Raw genomic sequence first — 26,142 nt, forward strand, 5'->3', positions numbered from 1 at the left:
TGTCGACGTCTGAAAAACCTCAAAACCGTTGGACCGACGCTGGATATATATCTTTTCCTCAATTAAATCCCTCGAATTTGTATGGTAATTACGAGCCACGGCTCGCAACTAAGAGGAATAATTAATGGCGCGCTGGATTGAATGAGAGGGGACCGAAAACGTCACAGTTGACTTTAATTAATAATGTTGCCGAGAACTTTTAACGGCTACATAAGTAGTAACGTCATTTTTCGCGTGGTTCTAAAAATTCACGTAATTAACCACTTTTTCCTGTAAATATACAGTTCGTTTCTTTCCTCTCGTGTTTCCTTGCTCCGTGTGTTTCGACGAGAGACGTTTTTAACGTCCGGCATGTACGTTACCGTTTGAAAGATTCGGTTCGCTTTTCATATTCGCGCTTTTCAGACGAATTCCATGTACTTCGTAATATCTTGTTTTTCGTAAGCGGATTAGAAGATTTTCTTATTGCGTTGTCACATTTGATGTTCCTTCTCGCACATCGCGTCTCGAATGATTTCACAAATTTTGAGATTTTGTCTTGATACCATAGGATACACGTGTACATGCGCTATAATTTGTAATCTCTTCATAGAATAATTCGTTTTTCATAGTGTTCGTTTAATTATGCGTTTCATTATGCACCTTGATTATCGTATTATACACAGTCGATGATCGTATCGATATCAAATATAATAACTAGATTTCTGTTGTTATAGAAAATTTGGAAATAGAATAGACAAACTCGAAGATGGTATCCCGCTGAGGCTAGCCATCCACATGTTATTTAGCAATAAAATTAGAAGAATTTACCAAACGTCCAGCTGGGCAAATTGTAAAGTACAAATTAAATAAATAAAAACAGAAAAGAATTTTAGAGATGCAGAATACTTCATGCATAGATACGATAGAAACGAATATAGAAAATGTCCAAAGTAAGGTACTCGTTAAAATATTTTTTTTCTTATTATTTAATTCGTACTTTACAATTTGTCGTTTGGTAAATTTTTCTAGTTAAAAATATTTACCGAGAAAATAAATCCCTATTTAGGTCCCATTTCTCTAGCCAAATATATTCGCTAAAAATGTAACATTACGTAAAGATCCGCAGTCTAGTAATACGTGTAATGGTAATCTGATAATTGTATATCATTTGTTACGTACTAATTTAAAATATTTATGTAAAGGCTTCACTTGTGCGTAAAACCTCGCACAAACATTCATTTGTACTTTCGTATCTTTAAAAAGATCCAAGATTCCTATCCGCGTGACAAATATTTCATTTGGAAACTTTTCAACGATAGCGTATACGTATGTACGTACACGAAATCATTACTGGAGGAACGTTTTCGTGACGAATCACGAAAATGTACGTATTTGCGTGCTATTGAAGCTGTTAAATATTTCATTGGGAGAGATCACTGTCTCTTCTCTCTCTCTCTCTCTCTCTCTCTTCTTTCATATTCGACGGTGCGGTACGCCCTCGTTTAAAAAGTGGGCACGAAAAGGTACTCTTAACAGGGAGGACCTCGGTCTTTTATTACTCGGCAGCGAGGGGATAGCACGCGGGAAGACTCCCGATTATCCATTCGTCCTGAAAGCCTTCACGTCCTCGACAACCCCTTTCCTGTTTCACAAGGGTCCTTAGTCCTTACAAGATGCGCATGCGAGCCTGCAGCACAATCCATCCTTATGAAGTATCGTTGGTCAGTTTGACAATCGTAGAAATTTATCGCCGTTTACGAGCGAACGATGCTCCAATTTCTCTGTCGTCACTCGTGATTCGATGATTTAAGGAATATCAGGTTTTTTTTTATTATTTAATTTATACTTCCTAAAAAGCAAACGCCCAACAGATCTCATAAAGGATATAACCTAACAAACACGAAGATGGTACCCCGCTGGGGGTAGCCACCCACATGATAATCAAACAGCTAAAAAATTCTACCAAATGTCCAAATTGGACAAATTGTGAATGTAAACAACTAAATTAAAAAAAAAAATTTCTACTTCACAATTTGTCCGGACATTTGGTAAATTTTTGTAACTTAATTGCTAACTAACGTATGGATGGCTACCCCCAGCGGGATACCATCTTCGAGTTCGACTATTTTATTTCTTTAGCGAGGTCAGTGGGGTGTTTTCTTGTTAGTCTTATTTTTATGAGAGTTTTGCTCGCTTCAGCAGCCAGCTGGTTTGGATGTGCTGTTGTTCTTTTAGGGATTATCAGGCTTTTTTTATTTGGTAGTAGTTTACAATGAATTCTCATTGAGAATTATTCTGGCGTGGTACTATAACGTGAATAATAAATGATTATCGTATGTTTATATGTATGTAGCTGAATCTAATGTTTAAATCTAGAGATTATCAGGTTTTTTTTTATTTAATTCTTTACATTCACAATTTGTCCAGTTTGGACGTTTTTTTTTATTTAGTTGTTTACATTCACAATTTGTCCAATTTGGATATTTGGTAGAATATTTTGGCTATTTGATTATCATGTGGGTGGCTATCCCCAGCGGGATACCATCTTCGTGTTTCTTAGGTTATATCCTTTATGAGATCTGTTGGGTGTTTCCTCAGTTTGGACGTTAGGTAGAATTTAGGGATTATAATTAACGATATTCGTCACTGCTACCGACTCATATTGTATTTTATATATTCGTGTGTGTACCATATTTATCTCGTCAGAATCATTCGACTATTATCCGTTTGCCCTTTAATACACCCAATTATTTAGAATCAAACTTCACTGCCTACGTTAAATTAAATGAGAAACGTTCATTGTTAGCTGATTACGAGGATTTAGTACCATCGTAAAACACCAACACCAGCCGTCACTCCATATGCAAATAAGTGACAAATAATATACGTAGTTAAACGACGATCATCATCATCGTACCTTTATTATGTTTCGGATTTACGACCAAGGGCATAACCGTTTGATATTTCTTTGCTCATTAACATACCCTTCGTATCAATTACGTCGCTGTTACTATGAGTTATATCCAGTTAACCCAACTTTTAAGCTATCGTCGAAAGAGTTTCTCTATTATACTCTTGCACTTCGTATTAACGTTCGTTCAACCGATGAACTTAATAAGATATGGTCGCGTTTAATTCACGCTTTACTGTACGCACAATACGTTTCAAACGAAAGTGGAACGATATTACACGCGCGAAAGAAACCGCCACCTATCTTCGTTGTTAACATATAAATTCTCGTTTATCGTTCAGATAGCGACTAGGCCATAATTGCGGTTAACGACGACACATTAGCGTCCCCAGTACGGGATCGTACGGTGATACTTCGTAAAAATAGAATATCCTAAGTTGAACTACTTGCACAGTCAATCCCGAAACTGGGTTGCGCACTTGTAATGTCAAAGAGCATGAATAAATTGGTCTCTTTCAGGTCGCGTCTATTTCAGAAACTCTTTCGTGGGCAAACTTTTGTTCTGGCTCGATCGCACCGACGAAAAAATCCTGGGTGGCTGCTCCACTTTATTTTATTGGCCGGATTTATTTGGTTGACCGGACATTTGCAATTCTGTTAGCCGATTATCTAACTGTGACAACGATATAGCCTTGAAAATTTTCTTTCACCCAACGGTATCTTTGTTTCTTACGCGGCAACTCGAAGGAAATCGAAGGTTTATGGATTTCACGGGGACGAAAGTTTTCGTAATTCGAAAGAAACGATGAGCGTACATTATGCTAAGGACTGAGAATTCTCTTTCTACTTTTGTGAAAATGAATTTTCTTAAATAGCAGCAAGAGAATTTTTTTATCGTAATTCTAGGGAGGGAAAAACGGAGAACGTATATTAAGCCAGATGTTGAGAATCTTTTTTCTGGGTTTCCCAAAATTAAGAAATTTGCATAAACTGAGTGTATATTGTGGCAGAGGTTGGCAACTTTCGTTCTACCTTCGTTAAGAATTTAGGATTTTCATAAACTTGGAAAAGACGTATCTTGAAAGGTGAAAAAGCTAAAATACGAATGGATTTTACTAAAGTTTGAAATTTGTACAATATTAAGGATTTTATTATTAATTTCTTCGAGTTAGTAGAAACGAATTTTTTACGTATAATATCCAGAAGTAAAAAGAATAGATATTAACGGCAATATTTTTTTCTTTGAAAGGTAAAAAGATTTCTTTATTAATATAAAAAAACCGGTTGAGTCAAAAAGTGCTTCTGTGATTTATTTATTGACTGCCTGAAAATGAGCGGATCCTAATTGTAGGTTGCACACAGAGGCAGTGCTATAAACTTATCGCATGACGTTTATAACGTGGCATTACGATAAGTATCTGAATGTAATTTACACATTGCAAGATTTTTTTTAGTCATCCTGATCATATATACACATCATCTCTTGAAAGAAATATCGCTCGGCAAGATATCGCTTTGATTAAATGATCGTATTCTCTCGATGTATCAAGTCGAATTGAGCAAAAGTAAGATTACGAGTTTCTAGATTCCACGTGATATACGATTCCCATTGGATAAGAAACGAATTGTCGCCTCTGGAGATTTCAGGAACTTGGCGGCTGAAGATTGCGAGTGGAATTACTTAAAGATTCGACTATGCTGCAATGCTTGAACGCTCTCAAGAAAATGGGATTACTTTTGTTATGAAATTTATCGTTTCCATTAATCATTTCATCGTTACTAGGAGGCGATCGCTTTAACAATTTGTGTTTGCTAAGATGAAAGAAACAGTAGTATGTTTAATTATGATATATATGGTAATATAAATAATGTATAATTCTACTATATTTGTCATCTTTAATTATGATATTGTAATGGCAAGTTTTGATTTCTGATTAGGTCATTTTCAACGTTGATTAAAATATTTTGGCTTTCGATTATGATACTTCTGTAACAGATTTACGATAGTTTTGCTAGTTCCTAATTACGATGTTTTTGATACCAGATTTACAATTCTAATTTTCAGTTTCGACGTCTTATAGCATCAAGGACAATATTAAATTTTCCGTACCGATATCTTAATACATCTTTTTATACCTAAATGCTAACGAGTTTAAAGCCAGGCAAGCCAATTATCAGCGATCGTAAGGAAAAGAGAAACTCTTACGTAACACGAATAATAATAAAAATAGTAAAAATTTTCCAAATTCTTGTTTTTTACTTTAACTACAGAATCTTGTAGTTTTCTTTAATTCGTTACGAATATATTGCCATTCTAACGACGAGACTCATTAACACTTTGACTGTCACGGTGGTCATTGGTGACCGGAGCGCTCGAACTTCTTACAATTGTAAAATTTTTTTTTTATTTATTTGTTGAAATTACAATCAATTCTCGCGTTGAGAATTTTCAGTAATTTTTCTGGCGTGGCGCAGTGACATGGCTGTTTATTTACAATAAGTTAATACTTATTATAGATAGGTATAATTTATAAGTATTATAAGTAAGTGCATATGCTTAATTTGGATAATTAAATGAATCTAACGTTTAGGTCTAGCGGGTAGTGCCTCTTCAGCCTGCGAATCTGGTCCGTCGTATCGAGTAGTCCAGTGATTAGGGGGTTTCGGTGTTTGTTGACTCTTTTGCTATATCTGTCGCTATATTTTGCTATTTCCTCTTTGACTGTAGGTATCTTGAGGTCGCGATGGATGGTTTCGTTGGCAACATACCAAGGTGCGTCTATTAAGGCTCTTAGCGTTTTCGATTGGACAATTGTAAAAATTGAATGAAAATTGACAGTTAGGGCATTTTGAATGTAACCGATATATAGAAGATACTTTGAAATAAAAAGTGCCCTATTGAACGATTAAACATTTTTATTAGAACGTCAATAAAAAAAAAAAGGACAAATCTTGCATCTAAAGGTGCACTGTGTTTGCATCCATATCTTTGAGGGATAATTAAAAAATAATCGTAAATGCTGCTTTATAATCATATAATTGAAGTTAGAAGCGTGAACATACCTTACTATTATATATAGAATGAGCAAATACTGTTTACTAGTATCTTCTACACAGTTCAACGATATATTCTGCACGTTTTGCTTACGACGAAACAATAAATGTGAATGATTTGTTGAAATAAACGAAACCTTGTTATAATATGTCGCTATCAACTGTTACCAAGGCGCCACGGTGGTCACTCGCGACCACCAATAAGATAAACGGTCCATTGGGGAAGAATGTTGTCTTACATCGTCAATTTATTACTATTTTGCCATTATATGCTTTAAATAATAAAAATACTCCCGTGGCGTCTTCAGCGAAACATTGTGATTTTGCCGTGGCAGTCAAAATGTTAATTGACCTCCTACATGAATCATATTTGTTGTTATTTCTTTATTTAGATGTAGGATCACAATTTTATTCTTTGGATAAATCTATCACATCGTTCTGAGCCGAGAAACCTTTATTGCACTTTCTTACATGGACTAGGGGTAAAAATAAAAATTAAATCCATCGATTATATCTAGAACTATCTTCTAGTTACTATTTATTGTAACTAGCGCATCTGCATATGGATGGCGAGCGCGAACTCACGTTGTCATTTCCAACGATATTGCTGTTTGATACATAATGTTACATAAATATCGCAGAAATGATAATCGAAGACTCTTCAGAGTGTCCTTCAATTTTCATACTTACCGTCTCGACAAATCTATTTCAGATACAACGATTTGAAAAAATAATTTCATTTTCCGAAAACGTTTCCAGTAACGCAGGTCGTGTACTCATGAAAAATACTGTCCTACTCATAAAGTGTTCATATCGAACGTAAAATTCGAACCTCCATTTGCACCAAACACTTACACACGATTATCATAAACACAATTTGATCTTTAACCTGTGATTTCCACGAGATATCTAGGAGCATCAGCAAGGATTAATTGTTTACCATGGATCAATTTATCACGCGTTTATGCGTTATTGCGCGCGAATGTTTGTCGACGGGAGGATCGGAAAATGACCGCAATTATTCTAGCGTGATGTCGAGAACGAGTCCGTAAAGTCATGCGTCGAAGCCCATTCTGATGCGAGCTTGGTTAACGGTAATAATTTAATGACACGATATGACCGGGGCCGTGTAACGAGCACGATAATTTCAATATCGATGCACCCAGAGCTCTGTAAACTATGTTTAGAAACGTAACGCCTCGATCTAATCACTGCATATTCAATTACCAGGCTGCGCTTGGACCGTTTTCACCGCTTTGTGCTGCTTTGACTCGATCAATTTATCCTGAGAAATTGCAAGAGAAAGAGAGACGATTTCACGTGACTTTCTTTGATGTGCACCAATGCAATTAGCCACCGTAGCTAACATAATATTCGTACCGCTTACCGAAAATCGTAGAAGGTATGAAAAAATTGACTTGGAGTTTTTCTCTTTAGAGAATTCTATACGTCGATTAATTGGTTTTGATATCTTCAAGTGATTTTGATAAATTAGATTTGTCCGTCTAATTATTTCGTACAAGGTAGTAAATATATGTTTGTTGTCGGTAGTTTTAATTAATTAGTGTTGATAGGAAATTTTATTGAATTATGGTACGAGCAAGGGAGATGGTGTCTTGCGTTTAATGAACAATTATGTTAATTTATTGTGTTTAATATCAGAAATGGTTATTGCTAGATAAACGTAACTGCGAGTAAACCGTGTAGATAATAGAAAAAACATAATAGAATAAAAATAATAATAATGCGATAACTAACCCTACTTTGAATATTATTAAATCAGAATTTTTCGTTAGTTAATCAAGAATTGTCAGTTCTTAACTTATCGTACTAAAATAGAATTATCTCTTACGCATACCGTCGATCTAAATTATAAAAGAAAGGGTGTACACAAAATTCTATTATATTAGATTGTTCGAAATGTTTCTTTCGTTTTATAAGGAAATAATAGACGCACAATTTTTTTTTGAAAGTTGTTATTGAATTATTATTAGTTCATTGAATTACGCACGAATATAATAATAGAAATAGAACGAAATGGATCAAACCTAATTCAATAAAATAATATGAAACAGAAATTGTTGTTCATCTATTATCATCTTATGAAACGAAATAAACTTTTCGGACAACCTAATATATATGAAAATTATTCAATTAATCGATATTTGATTCAGTTACTTCGTTAAATATCATTATATACGTCTTCTGTTCTTCAAACTTAAGGTTAAAAATCTTGTGTAATCAATTATACGCTTCATTATGGATCATTGATTTGATGTAAGAAGAAAATTAAGCTCGTTTAAAAATAGACGATGATGCATCCACGAGCATAAGGCGTGAAGGCATTATTATGGGATCGCTTGTTCACCCTCGCGATGTCATAAATTCAAATTAAGCGGCGATTTATGCGTGACGCAGTTGGCTATAGGAGTATTGATTCGAACTTCGATGTCTCGTTTCAGCAGACAACTGGCGAAGCTTTAATTATTCTCTGTTAGAGAAATTGTGATTCTCTCTGTTACTGGCAATAATGAATTCATTCTCTCGTTATTAGCAAGAATTAATCGAATAATTTTTTATGCATGTCCGTTATAAACATCACATTCCTATACTTTCGATTCTCTAATATAACACGAAGCTACTTTATTTCTTCTAATTAAAATTCTCCCAACTTTCGACGTTTATAAAATTTATTTCTACTTTCTAAAGGATTTTCGTGCAGATAGATAATTTAATACTTAAAATTTACATTAACGATCAATCAATATTCTACAGTCTTAATTATCTGCTATAGTTGAGTCATAAGTAACCATCATAAATTAAAAAGTTACTTAATCTTCCAGTAATTCCTTCTATTTCGTATTTTACGTTTAACAGGATAAAGGTTGTTAATGGTTTTTAGCATTTAAGTATAATATACAGAGTAAAATAAAGCGTGTTAAGCTAGATCACTGCAGTCGTTCATAACCCAATTGTCAAGAATTTTTTTATACTAATTGATTTAATATTTCGATTCACGATTAAGTAGCTTCGAAACTTATCTACGTAAACCTTATTTATATCAAATCGTATTATAATCAAGGCATTATTTTACATCGATTAATCCAATTCAGAAAGAAGAAATACATTTTTTTTATTTTTTTTATTTTAATTTATCCAGCTGGACATTTGGTAAATTTTCCTAACTGAATTACTAAATAACATGCGGATGGCTACTCCCAGCGAGATACCATCGGAAAAGATACATAATCCTATTTTTAACTCACAAATCTTATTTTTCATCGTTCGTGAATCATCAGTCGCCATAAAAAGGCAAATTAATCTTAATTTGCATGTAATCGGCGCGATTAGTATCGATGACTGTAAGCCCTAATTGTTGAGCCGGAAATATCAATTAAGATCCTCTGCGTCTTTGTTCATTTCACTCATTTCACCCTTGTTGTATGGTCGTCACGACGCCACTTTTACGACGGCATTCTCAGCGTCCATGATGACTCATCATCGATGCCTTTCTAATTCCTACGCGGCTAGATGCTCGTCTAATTTTCCGATTTACATAAAATTAGGGGACCCTGCACGGAATTAATTTCGAGGGAGGCACGATATTAGAATGCGTACGGCTAGATCGAAGCTGTTTAGATTTCCTATCGATCCAGGACGTTGTTTTTTTTTTTTTTTATGAGAATCGTATGGTAAATGGATGGAAATTCTGTAGAAAAATTTTAATATTGAAAATTTATATTGACTTTCAACGCATCACTGGGTTAATTGCGACTTCTTGTAATCGATGACATTAAAAGGAGAAGCTAAGTCGTATTTTTCGTTTCCTATATGGTAGTTTTAAAATTCACTATAATATTAATTAATTTTATATAACAAAATTTACGTTTATATTCGATAGTGTGATGAAACATGCTAAAATTTGGTTTTAAATGTTTCAAAAATATTAATCGTTATAACATAATTATAACTGTACTGTTGATTCTCCACAAAACTTTATGAGCCTGTCATCTATTATATTCTTACGTATTTGCATCTGATAATTTGTTGCTCTCTTCGATGTTGTATGCTATTAAAATATTCCGTTTTATTCGCTTTAACGTTGAAATTAACAAGAAAATCGATAGAAACGAATTTATATTCTTCTCGTATAGTCCTTAGTTATGAATAAATATGAAATTGTATAATTTCACATTACAGTTAAATTATTGTACGATTAGGGAATCATTCAGTAAACATGACGTTCATTCATAGATTAAATCAGTTATGCAAGCATTTCAATGAAATTAGTTTTTATTCACATATACTTATTACAGTAAGCGATAATAATACAAGATATACACGTATTTGCTGATAAGATATCGAATAAATTATATATTTCGACCAGTTAGAATAACTGTATCATTAACGTCGTGTATATCTAGCTTAGCCCACGACAGACATGGTCGTTAGGGTTAAAGGGTTAATAATCTCTATTCATACCGGAGGCTACTTAGTTAGTATTGTAGAAGCTATTTTTAGAAAGAGGATTTCCACATAATATTCACATACATATACGTATGTCATAAATGAGATCCAAAACTTCATTTAAGTTCATTCAATTCTGTTCGTGCTCCCGAAAATACTTCTTGCAACTTGCGTTACGAGAATCGTTATTTCTTTTTTCATAAAATTATAAGGAAGATTTAAAGAGGATATAAAAGGAATTTTACAAAGAGTCGGCAAGGCAACTTATTGCCTTGTTAACAGAATTTGGTGGGTTTATTATTCAGGTGGGATTAAATCAGAAGTGCAAGAGACAGAATCGTAGAATTGTATTTTTAATATACACATTAAAATTATTACGGTTCATTAATTCATAGCACGATTTAAATCAATACTGGTACGTTTCATAATACTATATATATATACATATTATATATTTATAATACTATTTCATTTTGTTCTGCTTCGTAAACGTTACAAATATTATTTCACTGCACGATCTACTTTACTGCTGCTTTATAATCTTTGAAAAAATGCATTTTACAAAATTTCATTCCGGTCCAAAGGACACGAATAAATAACATTCTGTCCTCTATTAGATAGGTATTTTCCTAAAATCACATCTCGCGTAGAAGCAGATATACTACAATTGTCATTAGTATAAATAGTGTTCGTTATCGAGGAAATTTTTGTAAGCGCGAAGGCTAGGAAATATTCCACGCTTAATCTCGACAGTCGTTAACCTTCGTGCACGGTGCTCCAAGAGTGACGAGAAGATGAACGGTACTCGGTGTACAACTCGCCTCAACATGCTTCTTGCGCGTGTGAACGGCTATGTATATCTGTTACGAAGTACCAGAACGAAACTGGAGATGTAAGTACTTTAACCGATGTCACACTCGGATGGCATATAAAGGATAGTACTTTTACTCTGCACGAGGCGGCCGCTATTTTTCTTGTATTTTATACAGCCATTTTAATTCCAGGGTGGGTCTTTCTATCTCATTGTTTCCTACTTTCTATGTTATTTTCTTCTTTTCTTTTCCTCCCCTTGTTTCTTTTTCTGCCGCTGGACACCTGACTGCGCGTATACCAACCGTGTAACTTTATATTTTTTCCCACACATTTCATGGAGTTTAATTTTTCTCTACCATTTCCTTTTTGCCCGCTGTTTCCCTCCCTTTGCTTCATCGTTTCGTCATTTCTCTGCGAAATTGTTAGACCATTTCATTTTTCGCTTAAATAAACCGTACGAGTGCTTGGACACCAGATAACGCGTGTGTAATGCCGCTGAATTTCCTGCTGGTTATTAATTGGTATCCTACGATTCTTTTTCTCTCTTTTTTTTTTTTCATTTGGCAAAACGAATTGTACAGAAATTGATAGAATATCAGGATCGAAATGTCTTAACAAGCTGTGTACGAGTATAATTGAATAAAATATCAGTATCGAAATTTGTAAAACACTTAGCTCGAAACGCGTCTGTTTGAAAGTCCGTATAATGACTGAATGAATTGATCGTGTTCTAATTAAACGTTTATCCAGGTATAGTTAATTAATTATTATTTCATCAGAATTATAATGTAACAAGCTTCCAAAAAAAAAAAAAAAAAAAAAAAAATAGATTTCCTTTTTCTTTTGGACAAAAGGTATTATTTTTTTCTTTGAAAATTATTATTACATTTTACAGTCTTGCACGAATTTGATCATTTCAAACGATTTGTCCTTTGACAGACAAGAAATTAAACGCATTTGTTACACCCATGTTTTCCCCTTCTCATTAAAGAGAGTATCTCTTCGCGTTTCTGGGATAATTTCTCCTTAAGCGATAATATCTACGTTAGATTAGAGTAGGATGGCGACGTAAATATACCACGAAAGTTTGCATTTTATCTTGCGCGAGATATATTACCTACGATATGCTGACAGCTCCCTGTCCGTAATGTTTCCATTCTACATTTATCATACGACAATTGCACGATCCAATTCCTACCTGTTGTTATCTCGCGTGATTATCACTTTTTGGCCGTGTTGATTGTTCCATTTCTGAGTGTGAAAATTTGTGTAGAAATGTCGGCATAAAAAATATATCTCGTATTAAATATTTAATAAAAGTAAAGAAACGTGAAATTGTAATAAACGACAAAGTGAAAGGTTCAAGGAAACAAGGATACAAATTTTTGATTTGAGAAAATTGCGGTTGCTAGAGTCTAAACTAGGAAACTACTTCGTATAATTTATTACCAAAGGAGTGTTTTAAAGGAGAACTCGCGAAGCTCACGATAGATAGTAAAATGTCACGACAGAAATGGCACATACATCATTCAATAAAATGCTAATTCTTTGAAAGTATAGATTGCTTTTAAACTTTTCTTGAATTTCGTTACGTACCGACTTTCCGAACAACCCAATAGAATTTCTATGTAGACCGTAGGAATAGGACAATCATTCCTCATTGAAAATTTATGCGATGATAATGAATCTCAAGGTAAGATTTACGTTGTTATTAGAAAAGTATACGAAATTTCATATCTAGCTTTTCAAATTTGAGAGTTCGGTACGTTTCCATTGGGCTGGCAACTAAGTGATTGCGGACTTTGTCAATACCATCTAATGGCAAAATCCGCAATCACCTAGTTGCCAACCCGATATATTTCCTGACCAATTTTAATTTTGGATTATCGAACATTTATTTTATTGGTATTGGTATCCGGTTATTGGCGCTTGTCTCGTGCTGACACCTGTACTCACGTACTTCTAATCTTCTTTCTGTTTTAACTGTCACGCTCTGATTATTTGGCTCGTGGCCACGCGGAGATCGGTAACGCACTGTATTGTATGGTGCACGAAATAAACTCCTTTATTACATTTTATTACTTATCGTTCAACATCCACGGTATTCGTGGTCGCGCGAAAGGCAAAATTAGAAATAAGAAATTCCTGTCATTTTTATTTATTACATCTTTTATCTCCCGTTGAATAAATTCCTTTGATCGTTGTAGAAATAGCGGAGCAGAAGATACACTTCGTATAGAGATGTGCAAATAGCATAATTCGAAAATGAGTCTCTTATTATGATTAACCCTCGACGAACGTTCCAATCAAGCAATTTGTTGTACCATAATTTCATCCTACTTATCATATAATCGCACAGTCGTTTTACCTTGTACGAGCTCGTTTAATAAAATAAAATAAAACAGTCTGAATCATAAAAATTGATTATGTCGGTAATAAGAATATTATCAATTGCAAGATAGCAAGATTTCAATAAAATGCAAATTAAGAATAAACGAAGAAAACGATATAACGTTGGTAACAAGAAAATTTCTTCTTTATTATTTGTTATGAAAAAATCATGTAAGACAAATTTTTATACAAATATTTAACTAGGTGTCTACCTCGGATTTACTGGAATTTTTTTCTTTATTTTGATTCTTGAACGTTACAGGGACCATTTTTATTTTTTATTTTTTTTTTTTTTTAAGTTTCTAGTGACTCAAGGACGAAGTTTATAATTTGTTGTAAAATTCGATATGTTTCAAGCAGTGCAGTAAGTTTTGTATCGATTCATTGTCCTATAAATCGTCTCTCAAGTTGATTCTTATGCTGAATTATCTATTCATCTATCTGTTATCTATTCATGATCTGTCTTCTGCGATCAACGATGACGCGCTCCTTTGTCAGGTGATTTTTCTTTGTTACTATTATTCTTGAGATTACAACTTGGTCGTGCCTTGATACGAACGACGATCTTCTTCAAAAAATCCTTTGTTATTGTTGTTAGTCGCGGTTTCGACGACGACTTTCATTTCCTATTCCAATGGAAATTTGATTTCTTCGAAGAAATTATACAACGCGATAGCTTCTAGTAAACAATTTCAGGTTCGTTGAAAATTACGTTGCCATAAGCCTGGACGTTAGCTTCTCACGAGAAATCGGCTGACTCGATAGACGAATAGATACATAATTCTTAGACAGCCACTTTAAGGCGAGCTTCGGCCGAGAAGCTACGCGATAAGATCGTCAATTCGAGCTTCCGTCGGTTGGGAATTGAATTATGTAAATTCTAGCGAGCTACGTCCATTCCACCGGCCGAAATTCTCGATGATAGCATCCCTCTATTCCGTATAATCTCGGATTCTTCTCCTTCCGCGAACAGAAGGTGCAACTAGCCTCGAGTCCCGGCTGAATACCGTTTCACGTATTTAAATTATTCTCTGTCTGGTATTATACCAGACACGCCATTGTCCTGTGCCTGGGTTTCGCTACTACGGTCGTCCGGATTATAAGAAAACTTTGAGAAATACATTTCAAACGTAGACATCTCTCTGTGGCCAGTGTTTTCTATTAAAAAAAATGTCTGTTTGTGGAATGGCATCTTTTTCCTGTCTCGCGAAACTTGCGAATTAATATTAAATTTGCATCGATTATAAAGGATGTATTTATGGTTTTAAACACAGGAGATGCGTGTTCCGCGTAACAGTTACTTCTATCTCTGTATCTCCAATTTTCCAGCAATTCTCTATGGCAAGTGAAACGTTTAAATCGCCAAATATTGAAATTTACTAATTCTTCTGCCGAGAGTAACAGATATTTCAAACATGCAACTGTACGAGTGAAGGGAAATTGAACATAACTAGCTACTAGTGAAAGGACTGTGGATTTTGTTCATGAGGTTTTATTCTTTTCGATGGATTTTTACGATCCTCGTATGCAGAATTTCTATCGAAGATAATGTGCATAATTACGAATAAAAAATAGATCTGTACCTTTTGTTATTTTCCCATTGATATGATTTATAGCTACGCCGAGCTATAAACGTTTCTAATATTTCACGATAGAAATCTGACACGAAATTTACATAAATTACAGTCAAATCGATATTCAGTCAGCAATGTTTATTACTATAGATACGGCTAATATTTATAGGTATATTGTAATACACAGGATATAATTTTATCGAAGATAAACGCGCGATACAAATTTTGTACTTGTTGATACTAGACCAATGGAAATTTTCAAAGCTTGGCATAAAAACCTATCAGATTTTATCGAAACATGATTTATTAGAACACCATCATCCATACGTCGCCAAGAAATTGTAACATCTCTTTTCTTCATTTCCTCCAATAGTTTCCATTATTTTCTTCGTCGATCGTAACAGCACAAAGAATTCACAACAATCTGCAATCCCAGAGATATTAAAACGTTACAAGCCTTATCTGCCTCGTCAAGAACGTCTTTAATTTCTTCCTCGTTATCCTCTGAAAAACGAGGACCAAATATTCACGTACTACGTGATAAAGCCACGGACGAATTTCCTATATTTGATACATTTTATCGGCGATAAAAGAATCTGAAATCCATGCGTCATTCCAGAGAGTTTAAAAAATCGCAGCGAGCAGAGGAAGTCTCGTTTAGTCACGCGTGTTCATGAATGACAGGCCACCGTCGATGGATGCCAGTCTCACGATTATTTTCTCCTTGAAAAATGAGTGTGAGAGAGTTAAAAGATAGAAAAAGAGAGAGGAGAGAATACACACGCTCCTCCATTGACAATGAGACGACGCGTGGGCAGTTTGTATCCCGAGTCGCATAATTGTCGTCGTTCTCTGCACGCACGTCTCTCATTAATCAGTCCTCTCCGATGGCTTGGGCTTTTGTTTCGTCGTGCTGCGACTGAAAAGCACCCCCCATCGTCGCTCGAACGTCCGCCACCCCCCGACCAGGAATTCCAATTCTTCCGCCTCCCTCTCTCTCTCTCTCTGCTTCTTTCGTTTTCGTTTACTACTTTTTTCCCAAAGTACGCAGCGTGCGGTCCCGCTCTAATTAATTCTGTCAGAAACGCATCTTTACGTGAAATATAGCTTGCCCCCTGGTGCAGCCACATTTTGACGAACAGCCTTTCGACTTGCTACCTTCCATTCCCCTGTCATGTTCGACGTGCTCTTTCGTAACGTCTGTAATTATCAAAGTGAATCGTTGTTCGATTTCTGTGGAATTGAATTATCGCGTGCGCGCTCGTGAGCCCGTTGGCTGGAATTTATGGGAATGGAGGAGAAACGAGTGTATCAAAGTCTCTCTTTGTATCATTTACCGCATTGTGTCTTTTAAATTAATGGAGATATCGATACGAGGATTTTAGAACATACGTACAAGGAAGCTCTGTTTATTATTTGTACGTTCTACTATTTTTGCTCTACGTTATTCCGTGCTATTATTTTCCACGCACATTCATCGTACGTTATGCTTGCGCATTGCAATGTGATTATTTTACATAGGATTGGTAATTGGTGTTAACGTTAATCGAAGAAAAAAAGTGCGAGGAAAGGTGCAAAACACGTAATGGCTAGACGGTGAAAAGAAAGTAAGACGTAAATAGATAGTTTTCTTTGAAATATTTCGATATTTTTATGAAAAAGATAGGACTTAAATTTTCTTGCGTCTATTGCGTGTTATAACAAGTATTTTACCTTTTACAGTTTATGGGAATAATACCACGTGCTACGTATCGTTTATTATTCATATCGAATAACAAGTATTGCAATAATATTTATCGTTTATGAAAATAATAATTCCCGATTTTAATAATCTGCACGTGATTTTGAATATTTTACGAATTGATAAAGGGCTGGTCGTATATAAATTTATTAAAGAATGACGCGTATAGGAATTTATTTTCAAAATTATGCTTCTGGTCAGCGAACTACTGATATGACAAACGCACTCGTCTTTAACGAAACAATTCGTGCAAAACATTCGACTGAAAAATACGCTTTTTAATTTCTCTCGCTAAAAACGAAAATATCTTTGCAAATACAGAATATCTATCTTTATGCAACGATCAAAATGACATATCACGCGAATCAGAATGAGATCTTCTTCTCTAACGATCTGTTTGCTTATTTTATATACATATGCAGTGTACGCGATTTAGTATAAAACGTGGATCAATTTTGCGGTATTTAAATTAATCGAGCGTACGCTTAATCCAGACGTTCGATTGGTTTTCGCTGGATGGTGGATTTTACGGCGCTTGAATCACGAAAAAAATCGGCAAGCATGACAAATCCTCTCCGGACGACTTTACAAGTGATTAGTTCGATCCTATTATTCGTCGCCCTCTCTCTCTCTCTCTCTCCCTTTCTTTCTCTCTCATCCTATCGATGCGTTAGCTTCAACGTTACGCGCAAACAGCACTTATACGATTCTCGGACTACACGGAGCAGCTTACGAGCCTGCTTGTAATTGGATTACAGACTTGCAGACACTCGTGTACACTCTTCTGCGAGAGTCCACTTGAAACTATCGCCGTAACGGGACTCGGCTCGAAGACGGATGCGAAGACGGTGAAATAAATTTATATATCTATAGGGTGTCCTTGTAGCTAATCTGTTTCCACAATATGATAGCAGTACTCTGTGAACGAGAATAAGAAACAGATTTCACATAAACGTAAGCTTGTATTTTATTAGGAGGGAAATTGACGATTTTAACGATTCGTTGGAAAGTTATCGCAACAATGAAGCGGATATAAATTTCAACGGACTGGATGAATTTTTCGTTTGATACAGTGATTCGATTAATACGAGGGAAATTGAAGAATCAAATGCCAAAAGACGAATAAAATAGAAATATTAGATTGTCCGAGAAGCGTCTTTCGTCTTATAAGGAAATAATAGACGCGCAATGCTTTTTGTTTTATATTAGTTTATCGTCATACGTAATACGGATCATACGTAATTCAATAAAATAATATAATACAGAAATTGTTGTTCAGCTATTATCACCTTTTGAAACGAAAGAAACTTTTCGGAAGAAACAACCTAATACAGAAGTAGGAAAGGGAACGATTAAGAGAAATAGGTAAAAGATAGAAATATATAATGTCCTTTCGCTTTCGTTTCATTTATATTGCATGAAATATGGAAGAGTATACCTAGCCAAGAGACGGCTTCGGATGTTTTTGTTTTTACACTTACTAAAAGTATACAAATGCTTGTGGTAGAATTAATATTAATTTTTATTGGGACAGACAAATGATTTCTACGTTATTTATGTTCGTAGTATAGTTTGAATTATAACCGATGTGATTAATATAATTAAATATACATTACAGGTTGATAGTTATAGCGTCAATGTCAGGTGGGAAAGGCCATTAGATATCGCGCCATTTTATTTTCACTTGTAGACAATTTTAGCGAAAAATGATCAGGTTTTAGCCCTCGTCTGGTATCATATTTTCAGAAAAACTTGGGACACCTTGTATATCGAACGTGTATCGGCGCCCGAGTAGCGGATGCAAAAGTAATAGTGACATAGTGACACTCGCGAATAGCGTTGTATAAGCGTGTTTAAGTGTGTAGGATGAGATGCTAGAAAGTGCTATCTGAAGTGGCATAGTAATGTGCGTTTGCACGGTTCATTGGACACGCAGATTTTGTTCCTTTACGTGGTATTCCATCGAATAGTTTAAAGTTTATCGAAGTCTTCGGGTTTATACATGGCGTAATTTATATCTTTGGACGCGATATGCGATTTTCGTTTTACTAAGAAAGATCGAATAAGCTTGCGATATTTCTGTATGATAAGTACGAAGTTCTTACTTTTTCGCACTTTTAAGTATATTGTATCAAAGAGTTTCTATTAAAAGTTTCACAAAGAGTTACTTTCACGTAGCTATAAAATCGATATTTCAAACTTCAAACTACAAGGGATGGAAATTGTGTAATATACGTTGATTAGCTTTTACGTTACTCTCGAATAATCTTCTACGCTTTTCTTATACGTATACAAAATTTAAATAGCGGCAAAATTGAAGAATCAACACCGAAGAAACAAATAAGATAGATATAAAACGAAAGCAGACAAATAAGAACAACATAGAGTACCTAAAAATAGTTTAATCCTTATCAGAAAAAGCATTCGATTCCACGATCTCGGAAAACCGATATAGCCAGCAAAAGTTAACATCGATCTTCTTCTCGATCGTCTCTGGAAACCTTTCGCCTGCCCGAACCCTTGGAAAAAGGAAACCAAAGTATATAACGACGAATAAATGCTAAAAAGTTTCCATCGTAAAGCGTTGAAAGTGGCTGGGCCGTGCTCTTATCAAAGAAAGGGGTGGAAAAGCTCTCGAGGCTCAATTTCTAATCAGTCTTCTATCCAAGGCTCTCTCATCGCGGAAGAGCGTAATTAGAGGTTGTCGGGAAGCTGAAAGAGGGATGGGGAAGGGGACGTTAATTACGGGGAGGACCGATCGTTCAGACGACGCACGATGACAACGAAAATGGTCGAACAGCCCGGTGAAGTCGAAGGCGAGAGGGGCTGTGTTTCGCGATGATGCTCTGCCCCGTGAACGGCCACGTGTCGCAAAGCGATTTTAACCCTCCCTGTAGTTAAACACGCCTCGACGAATCTGTATCGGTATGAGGCTACTTATCGCGAGCTGGCTGTGTGGCTTTTGTGGTATTACGATACCGGCGCGGCCTGCTTTGTGCGCAAGCTCTCTCAGCTCTTCGTCGTCAGGCCACCTTTGTCGATGTCGATGTCGCTGTGGACCGAAAAGCAGATTAAAAGAGAAGATTTTTACGAGCTCACGCTCGGCTACCAGGGAAACGCGTCCCGTGTCGCTACCCTAGCGAGCACGGGGGTGACTCTGGGATGAGACGTCGTTTAAAGATCCCTCGATTGGCTCCTGGGATTGGCTGCAGCGAAGGGATCTTCTCGTTTTCCTTCTTTCCATATTGATACCGGGTATTCGATGAGATTATGGTGCTGTAACAGTGACTTAGGGGTGGTTTTAACGTGGAATACGCGTATCAAGATAGTTTGTTGGTTTATTTGTGGAGGCAGGGTAATTTTGTATAGAAGAATTATTTAAAGTATGATTAATTAAAGATTGATTAAAGAATTTCTGGCTGATGTAGATGAAGATTGGTTTTTGACGATGTTAGATCGATTTGTCGGTCTTAATCGGTTGCTGATTTTCGCTTGTAAAGGAAAAGTAGCTGATGAATTTAGAGCAGGTTAAGGAAAATGAAATTTTGTTCAGTTCGTGCACGAATTTAAAAGATATCAAGAATACAGTGATCATATACGTATGTGTTATTCAATATTTCTTTCTTAAAATACTTTTCAACGTCACGTGTCTCGTTTAATATCTACAAATATGTTTTAAATAATTACATTTGACGGATAGAAGAAAAGAAACAGGATAAAAAATTATCTCTCTCCGATCTCAACAAACTTCATCCCTGAAAAAATTTAACTTTCTTTTTAGAAGATTCGCAATATTTTTATATTACGTATTCGAACGTGTTTAAAAAATTTGTACAATATAATAGTCTCTTATAGAAATTTGAAAAACGTCACAACTGTTTATCTATCGACTAGATCAGCTTTACATAAATAAAAATATCAAATCGCAACAAGTATCCGCCATGCGATATGAAAGTAAAATTTCCCCGATCCATCAAACTCCTGTCAGTATCTCCTGCAAACGTTTTACATTTTAATTTTAAATCAAAGCCGGACCATCTCCAAATTCCAAACTTGTCGCGTCTTCAAAAAAACCCCCCAAGAAACTTGGTACATCAAACTCTCTGGCCCACGAATCGCTGTATTTCTTCCAATTGCTCGTCGAACTACCCCAATTCTCACCACCAATGTTTTATCGTTTCTTTAACCCCGTTGCATAATCCTAAAATTTTCGCACAGCTGACGAGAGACACGACTAAAACAGTGGCACGAGCGCGTCAATATTTACATCCCTCAAATTTATTCAGGCTCCTTGTCGCGAAAACTCTTGCAGCCCCTTATAAAACCGCGCACGTGTATTTTGTACACGGGAAATTGCGCCTATTATAGGGAGGGTGAAATAACGCGTGTTCGTCGAGCTCGTGGACGGTTCTGAACGAGTTTCTCGGTCGACACGGGAGCATTGTGCAGCCCCAGATCCGGCACGTGTGCCCTCTCGATCAAATACACTTCGGAAACTGAGTCACGACGAGCCTGCCTGGCCTACGAGCTGCCATGGGTCGAGCAAACGGCTCTAACAGCGGGGGGCAACCGGCGTTTTGCATACGAAATCGAGCGGGAAAGCGGCGGTAAAATATTCGTCGCGTAATATCCAGCGTGTAATCCGCGCGCTTATCGCGCGCCGCCCTCGTGCGAACCCGCCTTATCGCCGGTGTGCCGCGCTCGAGAACCGCGCCGGCGATGCGCTTTTCGCCGACAGCGTGAAATAATTAGCTTGCACTTGTTACGCTACTCGCGCGCTCGTTTTTCGCATCGTTGCGTTGTTGGTGTTTCTCGAGCATCCGTAAGTTCCTTTCGTAAGTAGTTTCACTTGTCGGGGTTATTCGAGTGGACATCTTTGGAATTTATGTGTAACATACTCGAATAATTGCTTTCATGCGTGGGCATTTCAAAATAAATATCCGTGGAACGCTTGTAGAATCGTTTCTCGTAGCTTCTATCAGCTTTGGTCTTCGAAACGATAGGAATTTTTTTTTGTAATATCCAGAGGTTTATGTGTTTCTTATTTGTGAGATAATTAGATAATTGTTTTAGAGTATTGGTATTTCAATATGTACGATATTTTACTCTGATTTCTCGTTTCTGGAAATGAAGTTGTTGGTACTGTTAGAATTTACTTATTTATTGATTTCTACGATAATTGAATAATTATTCTTGTATATTGATATTTCAATACAAACATTTATCGAGCCACCGTGAGACTTTTTATACTAGTTTCTGGGTTGTGTAATATCTTGAAAAAAATTTTAACGATATTATGTAACGATCTTTTTATTGGTTTCTTTTTTGTGATTGAAGAATAGGAATTCAATCGGGAAATAATTTAAAAATTTTAATCAAATTCTTTCATTCTGCCCTTATACGACGGTAGTAACTAGATTGAAAATGTTTGTGCATTTAAGGCGAGTACGATTATGCAGAAACCTACAATAATAAAATATACGTAAGATGTCAAAAGCAAAGTACATTTTAAAATTCGTATCGTTTTACATAAATACATACTACTACATATACTCGTATGTAATAAAAAGCTGACAACGTAAAATTTGTAAATATGTATGCCAATGGACGATAAACAAATAAACCCGTTTCTCTGATGTTTTCACGGAAGCAAAAATCTTCCGGATAGTTGTACTATATTGCTTGGAATAGAGAGAAAAGATGATCCATAAAACGAGGGACAACGCGCGAAAGTAAAGCCTCGCGTGATTTACCATATAAAGCCAGCCGAACAAATAACTAGGGGCACGGTTGTTTGGTCTAGTTTTAGCTGAGTTTCCGTCTCGTATTTATGGTTCTCTATCCTCGTAAAGTCCCAAGATTTATTTTTCCGCGAGAAGGAAAATACAAAATCTGACGACCGTGCTGTAGATACATTTGCATATGGAACACAGTCGCTAAATAATTTCGCCGATGAAATCGAACCAAGGTAAAAGTAAGAAAAACAAACGACAAACTCGTTTCTTAACAATATATATGGCATGTCGAAGAAATAACGAGATTTTGTTTCAATTTGTCTAAATAATTGGACCAATTCAATGCACAGAATGACTTGTGACTAGCGGCAGGTAGATGCAATTGGGTTCCACTTGCGGAATAATTTACGATGATATTGGCAAATTGACAAGATACAAATTGTAGGTTGTAGACTACTCTTGTACAATTTTTCAATTTCATATCGAAGAAGCAAATAGTTTTCAATTTATAAAATGGCTTGTTATTCTTGTTCAAAGAAATTTACTATCTCTGCTGATTTGTAAAATTTCATTAATAATTTTGCGTGGTTCAATCGTACAAGAGAATCATGACGACAAAATATGAGAATGATGACAAAATAAATTGAAAATGTAGAACAGACATTTTTTATACGAGGCTGTATCGTCGTGGAAATTGACTTTGAATACTTGCATGGTACTCATACAATTTAAAGACTATAGATCGCTATCTTTGCTTATATTTATCGCATTGGATGAAACAGAATACACTGTAAAATAGCATATTGACAGTATACAGTGAAGTTTGTTAGCTTATAAATTGTCGAAAATGTTTCTCATTCTGTTCTTCGTATCGATGACAATTTATTCTGATAATCAGTTTCATTAAACGTTAAATAAATCTTTGTTTTAAACATCATCCGATATTTCCTATTTCTTCGAAAGACGAATAAAAATCGAACGAAATTAGATGGAACATAGCCGAACAAATATTTAAAACTAATTTTCTCGGAAAGCAAAAGCTCGTAGGAAAAAATTCTTCTCTACATCCTCAATTTATTTTATCACGTAGAATCATCCCGTTTCCGCTTCGTTACTAGTTACAAGATATCCTGACCATACGTTGAATTGGCATTAATGTGCATCCGTGTATCGACAGTATCGACGTTATAACATATATCAAGATCATTGAAATTCATGACATATGTCATCTTCTACATAATATACAGTAGAACTCCATTTATCTGCATTCCATTTAGTGGAACGAAATACCAATTAATACTCGATTATTTATCAATGAATTTCTGCTGATTGAATTCACTTATCTCAACGAGAACTCCCCTTATACGAACGAAAAATAATAAATACGTGGTAAGGAAAATCTACGAAGTCCAATTATACGTATAAATTGTTCATCCCCTAACAAATTTAGTTAAACGAAGTTCTACTATAATTACTAGACTGCGAATTTGTATGCAGATTCGCGTCGTTGGGTATATAACGAAGAAACTAGAACCTCGGTAGAAAATTGTTTTATCTACTACGTATTGAGTTGGCAACTAAGTGATTGCGGATTTTGTTAATACCACCTAATGACAAAATCCGCAATCACTTAGTTGCCAACCCAATATTACACAAAACAGTACACTTTGTATATTTTATATATTTTTTTTTTTTTTTTTGTATCATGAGCATCCTGTGTAATTTTGCGCTTTCATATTTTATGTCATATTTTTTTATCAATACCACCTAATGACAAAATCCGCAATCACTTAGTTGCCAACCCAATATTACACAAAACACTACACTTTGTATATTTTATATATTTTCTTTCTTTTCTTTTTTGTATCATGTGCATTTTGTGTAATTTTACGCTCTCATATTTTCTCATAAACGCATAAAAATCCGCAGTCTAGTAATTATCCAAAACGTTATTATTCAACTTACTCAGTTACCGCTCCGTTATCCCCTTTTCTCATCTCACGTGTATGTCGTTCGATATATACACTCTACTTATGTTAATGTCATAAACCGCGAGATGACTGAATCCTAGTCAATGTACAAGCTCTCGAAGAAAAGATGACGGTGGTCCCGTGTCAAAATATTGGCTTAGGATCGACCCACGCTTTAGATTCGAGATATACGAGAGTACGTAACGTTAGTAGTGGACCTAAGAGCCGCCGAAACACCTTTTCCACCAGTAGACGCGTATCGTTCTGTCTATATACGTATTCTGGTCGCATAAATATTTGTTCAGAGAGCGATCGGAATGTAGATCAATTCGAAAATATGGCCGTTCTTATCGATCTGGAATTTCAGTGGCTGCCTCCTCGTGGATATTAAATTCCATCGGTGTTGGACGTTTTGCATGGACTTAGTCAGGTGCGTAGTCCATTAAATGGATCGGTTTATTAAACCTTTCGATCCTAATATTTAGTTCGTCATCCATGCAACGTTCTATGGACAGCGGTTATACTCTGTGAAACGTTTTGAGTCGCTTTGAATATATTTCTGGCTCGTGCATAAACGATACTTTGGCTCGTGAAATATTTGAACAATTATTATAGAAAACTTTGATGTGCATATCGTATGCGCTATATGAAACATTTTGAAATTTTTTTCACGCTGTAATGAAATTCCTACGGCCATCGTAAAACTTGCAATCAATGTGAAAATCAGTCTATGTAGAAATTATAAGATATTCGTTGCGAATATATACGTATTTGATAAAAAGTTGGTATACAGCATATCTTAGGCATACAGTAGGCGTTGAATTACGGTCCTGCTATATATCGGGGTTTATTAAAACGTAATGAATTACGTAATGCAAGAACTATCGATCTGGTACACACGTCTTGTATATTTTATTCTATCAAAAATGTTTGCCTGGATTTTAAGAGCTGTTTATATCCCATCTGTCTGCCTGCTTAATTTTACCTTTAAATTATGATTTTGTGTATCTTCTAGTAATTTAGATTTAATGTACTTACTAAGTAACAACGATTAAATAAACTTTGAATTAAAAGAATATATCGAATGTTTGTTACTAAATACTGAATAAGTTCTATTATTAATCACAGCTAAATACACGAAGAGTGAAGTAGAACACGAGTAGTCCAAATGTAAATAGGCTGTGATAAAGTACCAAAGTTTAATTATTTGTTCGAATCGTTTGTTGTGAGACTTCCATTCTGTTAATAAAATAGAGCTATTTGAAGAAAACGTCTGGTATCTCTCAGATGACCTCGTTCGTCTAATTTTATAGAGTTCTATAAATCGCCGATGTTGGTTCTTTTGATAAGAACGAGTTAAATTAACACTCAGATGTGCAAGTGTCTATTTTCAAAATTTATGTTAAAATAGCATAGTTAGAATAGCAAAGACACAAGGTAATTAAACATAAAATTTCATCCAGTTGAAAAGAATTCTTTGCAAATATACTCGAGACCTAATAAA

General features: G+C 35.4%; 1 protein-coding gene and 1 long non-coding RNA gene across 2 annotated transcripts in view; one reads left to right on the forward strand and one right to left on the reverse strand.

The window, feature by feature from the left end:
* The window catches only part of LOC126868589 (breast cancer anti-estrogen resistance protein 1), a 165,951-nt gene that overhangs the window by 59,842 nt on the left and 79,967 nt on the right, over nucleotides 1-26,142 (forward strand). The window lies entirely within an intron of this gene.
* On the reverse strand, nucleotides 11,760-25,007 carry LOC126868631 (uncharacterized). Its single transcript, XR_007690669.1, has 2 exons — nucleotides 19,324-25,007; nucleotides 11,760-17,851 (listed from the first exon to the last, which is right to left on the reverse strand). It is a non-coding gene; the product is annotated as an uncharacterized LOC126868631 (long non-coding RNA).

Source organism: Bombus huntii, chromosome 1 (genome assembly GCF_024542735.1).
Source record: "Bombus huntii isolate Logan2020A chromosome 1, iyBomHunt1.1, whole genome shotgun sequence".
Lineage (NCBI taxonomy): Eukaryota > Metazoa > Arthropoda > Insecta > Hymenoptera > Apidae > Bombus > Bombus huntii.